Below are 10991 nucleotides of genomic sequence, written 5' to 3'. Positions count from 1 at the left end.
CTCTTAACATAAAATGAAATACTTTTTTTAACTAGAAGTTAGTATATAATTATGAGTTTAACTTCTTTTTGGGAAGTTAATATAGGCTTGGTTTGGGATTTTAGTACTTTTATAAAAACCAGCTTATAAAAAAATCTGGAACATTAAATGTGTTTGGTAAACAAAAAAAGTATTTTTTTTAAACTATTGTCAATGACAGTAGAAATCGTAAAAAGGCAGAAGCAATTTTTTTTTTTCCAGTAATGCCAAACTAACCCATAATTACAACTTTAACTTAGGTGATTGGCAAGAGTAGGCTATTTTACTCTTATGTGCTATATATAGTTAGCATTTAATAAAATTTACTTTCTTCAAGTAGTTGGTTTGGAAAGTTATAGTGAATGAAATTATTAAGTTGTTTTGTGGATCGACTGACAATTTCCGAGCACCATGATGTTAGCATCATGTTGGAGGATAGGTTGCCATTGCTTTCCTTCAATTTCGCCATCGACTGTTTATAATACCACTATATAAAGACATGGTCATCGTGTTGGGTAATTAAATATAAATCAAACTTAGATGATCTTACAATTGCAATAAGAATATATGATATTAAAGGTTTAATTCTAGAATTGTATTTGATTTCTTTGTAATACCTAAAGGAATATTAATTTGACACTTAAGAGTGTTTCCAAATCAGTTGTCAAAATTATGTGTAGTATTTCACTGTGCATATTCACTAGTACAAAAAACACTTTGCGCGACGCAGATCCTTCGTCGCGCAAAGTCAAAAAATGTTGCGCAAAACATAGCCCAACAAACCTTCGTTGCACGCTAACCGTCCCGCCAAGGCAGTGACAGAAGGGTTTGTGTGACAAAGAAGAAACATGCGTCGCGCAAAGCCACTTTGCGCGACGCAGGCTGTGTCGCGCAAAGTGCATTAGGTCTCTTCACACGAACCCCTTTCTTGGTTTTGGTCAAACATATTATTTTTTTAATTTTTAATAATAATGTAATTAAATTCTAAACAATAATTAATTAACCAAAGAAAAATATTTAATTATAAAATATATGAAAATGTACATACAAGATGTCCGAACAAAAAAAGAAAAAACTACAAGTAGTCTTCTAAGTGAAGTGGCTACTGGGTATCGGCAGGGTGAAACAGCTCGAAGGTCGAAGGTGTGGCAAGATCAGGTACTGGTAGCGAGATTTGGAGGTCGGACATCTGTATGGCTCGTAGAAGGTCTCTCACGTGCCCGGCATAGGCTTTCATCTCCTCGCCCTGGGCCCTCATCTGCTTGCCCTGGACCGCAAGCTAATGTCTTAGGGTTGTCACTTCCTCCTTCAATGTATCGACCTCTGCTGTGTTTGATCTGGAAGAAGAGGTACCCGTCTCACAAACTCGCGCTTTCCCCATACACCGAACAACCTTGCCATGACGACGACCATTTCAAAACAAGAGGAACTACCTATCCATTTTAATAGCCAACAAAAAAAAGTGCATCAAGTGAAACAAAAAAGAATGGGTAATCCGACACTAGGAATCTGTGATAAATTGTAAAGATTATCTTAATCAATATTTATAACAACTAAAACATGTTTCAGGATGCCCAATAAACACTCTAGTAAGCAAACATTGTAATCAAGCAAAGGTACCAAAACTTCATTAGACTAATTGATATGATCAAAGTACCATAGAAAAACAGTTTACTTCGTACAAGCCAATCAACCAGACACATGACCATAGAGACTACCTAGTAAACAGGTAGAAAGGTAAGAGAAGCAACTCCAAACATATAAACTCCAAATATTGGTAAAAACCAAACTAGTTTCGGTCTAACTTAAACCTATAACTGGACCAACTGCAAAATTAGAGCTATTTCCTGCACATAATAAATGAAAAGAACTGAAAATTTTCTTTCCAGATTCTTAAAACAATAGTTAGCAACTGTACATTCAAAAGCATATTATATAGTTCTCCAATGTTAAACAACTGATATTATATATCTTCTAATTAACATTTAGCTTTATCCATCACACCACCCACAGTCAAAGCACGTTTTAGTAAAAGAGAGATGTAGACTTGGTTTTTGGGATCAACAGATATATGTAGACTACATGAGAAACAAAGATCAACCCACAACAAGCATTTACTTCATATGGAAAGCAATAAAATTAAAAATGAAGATTAGATATTGCTGAAGCTTACAGAAGCAGCCCGTTCCGATTTAAGTCGCTTTTCAACAAAGTTAGCAAGTTTCTTTGCATAAATTTCTCTGGTATCACTATTGAAACAATTAGGAATATCATTTGGTAACTACTGACTACCATCAAAAAACAAAATTTACGTGGAATTTAAAATGCATTATGATGAAAGTAGAAAAAAAAATCAAGGGAACAGGTCTTATAATGAGGCAAAACCAAATTGTATAATAGACTGAAATGAAACTGTGGCGGGAGCAACACCACTGTATGTTAGCAAATAGAAACATGAATAACAGCATACTTAAGTGTAAAAAAACGAGAAAAGAATTGAGGATCAGAAAAGTTTGAGCGGTTACTATACTTTGCATATTTTAACATGAATAAACGAGTATTATTAATCAAGATAATCAACAGCAAAGGCAAACCTCAAAGGATTGTCTCCTCCAATTCTGCCTCTAACATTATCCTCACTCTCTCCATGCCTAGTAAGTAATATTGGGTGGGGCATGAGGTGTATTCACCTACAACAGTGTACCAGAAATATATGAATACATGACCAAAGTATGAAGAGACAAAACGACCAAAAAAGAGCCAAAGGAGCACAAAAGAGGCAGCGGGGGTGGGGAGGGCGTTTGGGGCTTGAGGATAATCAACTTATCTCAGTTTTTTATGTCGAGATTCCACTGTAAGATTTTCGTATGGTAATTACAAGTGCAATTTAAAAGAGGAACCTTTTACTAAGATGGTTAACTGTAATTTCATCAAGTGCAGATATAGATATATTCACCAAACAAGACATGTAATTAAAACTAGACGAAAATGGCTAACAATGAAGACAAAAGCATGAATTGAGGATCAGACAAGTTTATAAGGAGGTTTCTTCAATCCATAGTAAGCATAAACTAACCCCAACTTTTGGCCTGAACGGCTACAATGATACCAGTCTCTTATCCTGTAATGACAACTATTAACATACATAGAGAGAAATTCTTAAACCCTGAAATTCAACCCATTTCCTAATAATTTATCCCAAATAAAAACCATAATTCAATCCCCATTTCAAAATTAAAACCCTAATTCCCATTCACAATTTTTTAAACCCTGAAATCCATCGCATGTCCTAGTAATTTATCCCAAATTAAAACCCTAAATTCTAAAATTCATCTCAATTCACAATCAAAATCCTTAATTTCACAATTCCATAATTTGTAATTAGACTTACTTTCAAGGAGAGAGACGAGCACAATGAAGGGGGTGGTGGCTGCCCGTCGTTTAGAAGGAGAGGGAGAGAGACAACCGACAGTGGGGTTCGAGATTGGGGCGATTTGGGGTTCGAGCGTGATGAGCGTGATGAGCGAAGAGGAGGAAGCCTACGGGAGAGAGAGGGCGTGATGAGCCAAGAGGAGGAAGGCTATGGAAGAGAGAGACCGAGTAAGAGAGAGAGAAGAGGTCTACGAAGAGGAGGAGGGCGTGATGAGAGAAGGGGTCTAGGAAGATTTTGTCCAAAATTATCAAAACTAGCGCTTATTTTTTACACTTGCGCCAAAATTATCAAATCTGGCACGGCGTATGTATACAATTCAACGTCGCGCAAAGTGTTTTTGTGCAATGACCACATAAAGGCATCGCGCAAGGTATTTTTTATTTAAAAAAAATTATTATAAAAATTATTGAAAATGTAACTTTATTCATTTCGAATTCAGTTTTTTTTACATAAAACCCACAATAATATATTTTTCTAACAAAAATCTAACTAATAAATTGGTAGCTACTTAATAAATATATATATCATTCAATTTCTTAAGTATTATACATAAAATATAAATAAATTTAAATCTACTTAATAAATATATATACCATTGAACTTGATGCGATACACATTGTACGAAACTAATTTCAACGATCCAACCATCAAACTTGTTTGTATATGCTTTGAGATCGCATACGCAAAAAATGGCAAAAAAAAGAAGTTTAGAGATCAAGTAACGAGACAAAACTTTTCGACGGTTATAAACGAAAAAAATCACGATTTAACGGTTATTTTAACGCCAATTTTGATGATTTTTTACAGTTACACTCCTGAATCCTATATGAATACAAGGAACTGATTCAATCATCAATTTAAAATATTTACACAAGTGGATACTACAAAACCTTATGTTATACTTGATGAAAGTATAAATAAAATATAAGTGTTAGGGAGTCTATCGTTTGAATGGGATACACATTGTACGAAACTAGTTTCAATGATCCAACCGTCAAACTTGTTTGTATATACTTCGAGATCGCATACGCCAAAAATCGCAAAAAAAAAACCTTCAAAGAACAAGTATTGAGAAAAAAATTGTCGACGGTTATAAACGAAAAAATTCATGATTTAACGGTTATTTTAACTCCGATTTTGATGAATTTTTTACAGCTACACTCCTGGATCTTATATGAATACAAGGAATTGATTCGATCATCAATTTAAAATATTTACATAAGTGAATACCACAAAACCTTATGTTATACTTGATGAAAATATAAATAAAATCTAAGTGTTAGGGAATCTATCACTTTAATGAGATACGCATTGTACGAAACTAGTTTCAACAATCTAATCGTCAAACTTGTTTGTATATGCGTCAAGATCGTATACGTCAAAAATGGCAAAAAACAAACCTTCAGAGATCAAGTAACGGGACAAAACTTTTCGATGGTTATAAACACAAAAATCACGATTTAATGGTTATTTTAACTCCGATTTTGATGATTTTTTACAGCTACACTCCTGGATCCTATATGAATACAAGGAACTAATCCGATCGTCAATTTAAAATTTTACACAAGTGGATACCACAAAATCTTATGTTATACTTGTTGAAAGTATAAATAAAATTTAAGTGTTAGGGAATCTATTGTTTTAATGGGATATGCATTCTACGAAACTAGTTTCAACGATCCAACCATCAAACTTGTTTGTATATGCTTCAAGATCGCATATGCCAAAAATGGAAAAAATAAACCTTCAGAGAATAAGTAACGGGACAAAACTTTTCGACGGTTATAAACGAAAAAATCACGATTTAACGGTTATTTTAACTCTGATTTTAATGATTTTTTACAGCTACACTCCTGGATCCTATATGAATACAAGGAACTTATTCATCGTCAATTTAAAATATTTACACAACTGGATACCACAAAATTTTATGTTATACTTGATGAAAGTATAAATAAAATCTAAGTGTTAAGGAATCTATCGTTTTAATGGGATATGTCGGAAATATGCCTTGAAAGTCAATCTTTGGAAGAAACCTTTCAGGACAATAAATGGATGTATGGATGACTCTTATACATCAAATGGCAAAGATACCATTTAGGACTATCTCTATAAACGATATATGTCCTAAATAGTGAATCCATGGACAATGGATCGATTGAAGAAGTAATCTAATGAAGTTAGACTACAGAGACCTTCTTCACATAACCATCATGTCCAAAAGGTTCCTGGTCATAGAATTGTCGGAGGGATACTGACAATGCATAGACCGGTACATACTATGTCCGCTTCAATTAGAAGGATGGAAAGTCTCATCCCATTCGTGTAGTGACACTAAGACAAGTATGTAGGTGCTCATTAAGGGAATGACTTCACTGAACACAATCGAACGAGAGTACTTGCATGGAGGTCTACTCACATGTCAAGCAAGTAACTCTAATGGTTGGAATAATGTAAGTAGTCCTTTGACCTGAGGCATCATCGTTGTCTTGTGGTTAAGTACTTGATCTTTGATTATGTCAAAGTCACTCCATTCGCGGGTGTCCACGGCATAGTCGGGGTTAAGCCACTTAGTCATGAAGGCAAGTGAATGCGCAACAAGGAATCTCTATCCCTCGTTAAGAGAGGATGAATACTCTAAGATATGATTCTGGAATCTTCAGCCGAAGTATCGAGCGTAATAAAGGAAAGCGTTCATATACGACTCAATTGAATCATATAAGAAGGAATAATCACATTAGGGGTTTGACATAATATATCCATACCCTAGTGGTGTGATTGAGAGTATTGTTTTAGAGAAGGATCGAATTACATTGTAATTCCAACTGAATAGGTTCTCCGAACAACTTCTACATTAGCTTGGGTAGCCATGATATATGGTTAGATGTCACTCATGGCTTGTGAGTTCTTCTAGATGATTAAATGTAGTCGTCAAAGAAGAAGGTGAATGAAAAGTAGCTTTTAATTCACTAAGTGATTGGATTAAATATAATCAATTAGATTAGTGCCAATCACCTCACTGCCTTGCTAATTAGAACCTAAAATGATTGTTCACCAATACACTCTTGTAGTGAGTAATTAATGGATGATGGAAATAATTAATTGGATTAATTAAGTGTTGTGATTAATTAGAAAGTCAAAAGAAATCGTAAAAGCGATATAAGATCGTTTTTGGGCTTAAAGAAACGTTCGGGTTTAATTGGGCCCATTGGGCCTAAACCAATCAGGCTTTTATTCAAGCATTGGATGACTTGAAATAAATAAAAGCCCAAAGCCCAAACAACACAAAGGGGCCGGCCAAAGGAGGGAGAGAAATGTCAAATGTTGACTTGTTTCTTTTTGGCTATAAAAGGAACTTTATAGCAAATGTTTCATTAGGGTTTTTTGAAGTGTTAAAAGAACAAAAGAGAAAAAGAAAAATATCTCTCTAACACTCAAAGGGCCGGCCACCATAGGGGGATTTAGCTAATCATCTTTTCACCCATTTGGTTATTCCTTCATCCTTCTCACTACACTAGTAGGTGAGGATCTTTAGAGGTTTTCAATTTTGGAAACTTGAAGAGAACCTAGGAGAACTCATTCTAAACAAAGTGGAGGAGGCAAGGAAGGAGGCTAGGCTCAAGGAGTTCAAGGAGCAAAGGGCTTGGAGGTGGTCCATCCTTGGTCTAAAATCTAGATCAAGAGGTATGAAACTACTCCTAAACTTTGTTCTTATATAAATTTGTTTATGATGCATCTTACATAAACCTATGCATCTTGAAGGGGATTTGCATGACTATAGCTTTGATAATATATGTTGATATGCTTCCGTTGCTTTCGTATATAAATTTTGAATTGTTTATGCATGCTAGTCACTAGAAATCCCACATGAAAACTCATAATTTCCCTTCAGGATACGCATCCAACTGTCAAACTTGTTTGTATATGCTTCGAGATCGCACATGCCAAAAATGGCAAAAAACAAGCCTTCAGAGATTAAGTAACGGGACAAAACTTTTTGATGGTTATAAACGAAAAAATCACGATTTAATGGTTATTTTAACTCCGATTTTGATGATTTTTTTACATCTACACTCTTGGATCCCATATGAATACAAGGAACTAATTCGATCGTCAATTTAAAACATTTATACAAGTGGATACCACCAAGGAAAAAGGCAATACAAGAACCTCAAAAGAAAAGCAAAAAATAAAAATAAAAAACAAAAAAACTTTGCGCAACGTAGGTACACATGCGTTGTGCAAAACATCTTTGCGCGACGGATGTGTACCTAAGTCGCGCAAAGTTTTTTTTATTTTGTTTTTATTTTTTATTTTTATTTTTGCCCTCCCACTCCCTCTTCCTCTCCCCTGTGTTGTTGTTGGTTGTGCTGTACGAAGTCGTCTCCTCCCGTTAAAGTTAAACTGTCTCCCTCGTCTCCATTCACATCACTATACCGATACCTCGTTCATATATATATATATATATATGATTGTTTTTACCATTTTTATTTTCTGGGTTTGTGAGAAAATCAAACAAAAAGCCTTAAAAGTATGGTGCTTTTTGTGTTTGGGGTCAGGTCTACAAGGTCTCCATTGGAGCTGCATGTGGACTTTCATGGCCGTCCTATCGTCTCGTGATCCAAGTCCTTGATGATTCAATCGACCCTACAATCAAGGTAAGAATCTCATCCTTTCATCCTTTTCCTTTTAGTCCATTAGCAGAGCTCCAAGGATCTCAATGTGTGGGATTTCAGACCCAATTTCTGACATGGGGTTGTTCCAATGCGCAATGTTCGAGTTTTCAACAAAATTGGCAAATAAATTAATAAAAATTCATGTGAAATTGTTGCTGCAAATGGTGGAGCTGGAATGCCAGAGGTGGGCAAGCAAGGTCATAAATTAATAAAAATTCATCTGAATTTAGGGTCGATCATCATTTTTTTTTGGCGAATTTAGGGTTGATCAACGTGTTAAAAATAAGCTTTGACAAAGACACAACATTAAGTTGCTTGAATGCAAAACTCAAAAGTCCAAATTTCAGCAAATAATTATAGAAAAACATAAATACACAAAAATAAAAAAAATCCAAGCATAAATGTAATCAATAAATAGTTAATTAATTAATCAAATAAATACAATACCTGAAGGTGAAGATGGTGAGGGTTGAGAGAGATGGAGAGTCTGAAAGAGAGTGAAAGACAGAGGTTGAGTGTGAAGAAAAAGGCCCCTATGTGTGGTTATTTTAGAGAAAAAAGTCGTCGACTTTGCGCGACGTAGGTGCACCTACGTTGCGCAAAGTTGGGAAAAAAGCGGTAAAGCATTCTCGGTTTGGCGCCAAAATCTTGCGCAACGCTAAACACAAAACGTTGTGCAAACTGTCTTTGCGCGACGTTTTGTGTTCAGCGTCGCGCAAACATGTTTTTGTACTAGTGATTTGATATCAAAAGTCTATCCAACTGAACTGTTATTTGTTGATTGGATTTTGAAGGCTTTTTTATTAGGAGTCAAATTTGACATCAATGTCAAATTTACTTTTTATTCATTTTAATGGTGGATCCCTTATTCCACTAATATTTTAACCAATAAAAGTTTTGTTTCAATATTTTTTAATAATTACAATTATTTAAAACTCTATTTAAATAAATAAAAATAACATTTGACAATTCGGTTGGAGAAATAAAAAATTTAACATAAGACTTTATATTGCCACATCAACTATCAATTTATAATTTAACTCTTATAATTTGACATTTCCTCTGGAGATGGTTTAAGTGATTATAATATCCCTAACTTATAGGCAGGATCTGTCCAAAGTTTCGTGAGGCCCATGGCGAAATTCCTCTTTAATGACATATTAGTTAGACAATTTTATTTCTAAAAAAAAACTAATTAATTTCATTCATAATTTGTTTTTTCAACCTACTCCTTCTCCATATGGTCCAGTGGTATTGCTTTTCATTTGTAAGTGAGAGATTTTAGGTTCGATTCTCGCCAAAGGTAAATTTGAACCACATTATTGTTAACCATTTTGAGGTTTAGCCCATCTCCTCCACTTAGTGTAAATACTATCGTTTGTGAAAATAAAACAAATTAAATAAACGAATCAAAAAGTAAAAAATAAAATAAAAATAAAAAACCCTACTCCTTCACACTCAAAGCAATTGGAGGAAGCCAAACCTTGATAAACACGCTTGCACTCACTACGAACTAAGAAAATCTAATTAGATTAAAGGGGGGAAAACTCCAATAACTCATCGTGTTTGGTTTAATTAATTAGTAATGCTAAGTTTGTAGATTAAATTTTGTAAACTAAATGACATGAAAGTTGATGATTGAATTATTACTTAAACGTTGATAAATGTACTAATTTCTTATTGGTGACACATTATTTAGTTTGCAAAATAAGTCTACAAATTTAGTCTCCACAACATTACTCTTAATTAATTGTAAGTCAAACATAAATGATCTTACACTAATAACTACAATTAATATATTTGATAAAAGAAAACTACAACTAGTCTATTATATTAATAAGCATAAACACCAATAACTCCATGTAGCAAATCACCAATACAACTAGAACAAAACAAAACAAAACAAAAAAAAAAAAAAAAAACACCAACAGCAAAAAAACAATTTAAACAAAATTTATTTATTTATTTACTTTTAAAAAGGACTAGTTGGTGGTATCGTCGCGACAATTTACTATTTCGGGGATTGAAAAAATTATAGAGACATTTTTGTTGCCTCCTGAGCATAATCGTGTGATTCACCAGCGCCAGGAATCTAACGCAGAACGTTTCATGTAGAATACATGACTGAAATTCGTCCAAAATCACTGAATCACCTTGTGGTGGTTAAATTAAACAAAATTTGAATGAGTAGAAATCAAATACCTTTAACTAATATTGAACATAGTTGCAAGTAGGGTACACAGTAGACTTGAACTTTTCAATTGGATGTAAATTCATACAAACAACCCCACTTAGCAGAATAAGATTTGGTTGTTGTTGCTATTGACTTGACCGTTGGAGAACCTTTGACCGACACAGTCCCCCGGTCCTAGACACGATTGTTGTACTGTTTTGTAACTTACTTATACTCGACCACCGCTCACAGATGTGCGCAAATTTAATTCCAACACATACTTTGTCAACGTAACTACGACAAATGCACATGTAGCTCGACCATCTCGACCATTCATCCTATATTTATATATACTAAAGCTCAGCTAAAAATCACTGTTTATCCTGTGAGTAGGAGCACTGTTCACCAACAGTGAAAGGGCGGAATTACCTTTGGTTTCTGCTTTGGTCCCCGTACTGTTCACACTTTGCTACAGTAAGAAGTCCGTTTTGTCCTTGCTGGATGCCCATCTCTCATTCCTCCATCTCTGGTATATTTTTTTTTTTTTGGTTTTCCCCTGCCTTTTCAGTACATGCTTTCCATGCGTCGATCACCGTAGTGTTCTATCTTCTTTTTAGTTCTATCCTCTTATACACGTGTTGCTCACTGTTTCCCTCTTAGGCTACCCACACGTCGATCATCGTCAAAGGCT

At 34.5% G+C, this 10991-nt stretch overlaps 1 long non-coding RNA gene across 1 annotated transcript; it reads right to left on the bottom strand.

The window, feature by feature from the left end:
- Positions 1 to 1013: 1013 nt before the first annotated feature.
- Positions 1014 to 3731, bottom strand: LOC114822884 (uncharacterized). Its single transcript, XR_003771055.2, has 3 exons — positions 3410 to 3731; positions 2613 to 2708; positions 1014 to 1451 (listed from the first exon to the last, which is right to left on the bottom strand). It is a non-coding gene; the product is annotated as an uncharacterized lncRNA (long non-coding RNA).
- Positions 3732 to 10991: the final 7260 nt, after the last annotated feature.

This window comes from Malus domestica, chromosome 11 (assembly GCF_042453785.1).
Source record: "Malus domestica chromosome 11, GDT2T_hap1".
Taxonomy (NCBI): domain Eukaryota; kingdom Viridiplantae; phylum Streptophyta; class Magnoliopsida; order Rosales; family Rosaceae; genus Malus; species Malus domestica.
Note: the sequence above shows the minus strand (reverse complement) of the source record. Positions and strands in the feature narration are given on the sequence as shown.